The following is an 874-nucleotide window of genomic DNA, read 5'->3' on the forward strand; positions in this document are numbered from 1 at the left end:
TTGCCCCTTTTGTTGTCATTTTGTCTCTTTGTCATCATTTTCTGCCTCTTTGGAGTCATGTTGTCCTTTTGTCCTTTTGTGTCTTTGAAGTCATTTTGTGTCGCTTTGCTAACATTTTGCATCTCTTTGTAGTTTCTTTTTGACTCCTTGTAGTTGTTTTACGTCATTTTTGTCTCTGTGTGGTCATTTTTTTGTCTGTTATTTTCTGTCTCGTCTCTTTTTGACTCTTTGTAGTGGTTTTGCTGTTGTTTGTGGTCGCTGTAAACCTCTTTGTCGTCACTTTGTGCCTCCTAATCGTCGTTTTGTTCCCGTCTCTTGTCATTTAACGTCGTTGCTGTTGATGATTATTTCAGATTGTCGTCTTTTTCAGAAACATTGAGCTGATTAAATGTCTGACGTCAGAAACGTCGTTCAACTCGTTCAGGTTTCGCTGCAGTGATTCACAAAAGTGCACTTGTGTGAAACCGGCCAATCAGAATCTGTTTCAAGAGTCCTCCAATCAGAGTGGCAGTCGTGCTGACGATGATGATGATGATGATGATGATGAAGGATCCTGTAATCGACACACACACACACACACACACACACACACACACACACACACACACAGATACACACTCTTGACCTCCCATGTTTGTGTCTCGACCTTTACCTGGAAACAGGATTTATGTTAAAAAATTAAAACAGCAGTTACACTCGTTAAGCCTGTCGCAATGTGACAAAACAACACAAACAAGACACAAAACGACAAATACGAAAGAAAAAACTACAAATACGACACAGACAACACAAACAAGACACACAAAAAAGAAATATGAGACACAAAACAACACAAATGAGACTCAGAACACACACCAAAACATACAAACAAGAC

This window comes from Stegastes partitus, unplaced genomic scaffold (genome assembly GCF_000690725.1).
Source record: "Stegastes partitus isolate 25-593 unplaced genomic scaffold, Stegastes_partitus-1.0.2 Scaffold936, whole genome shotgun sequence".
Lineage (NCBI taxonomy): Eukaryota > Metazoa > Chordata > Actinopteri > Pomacentridae > Stegastes > Stegastes partitus.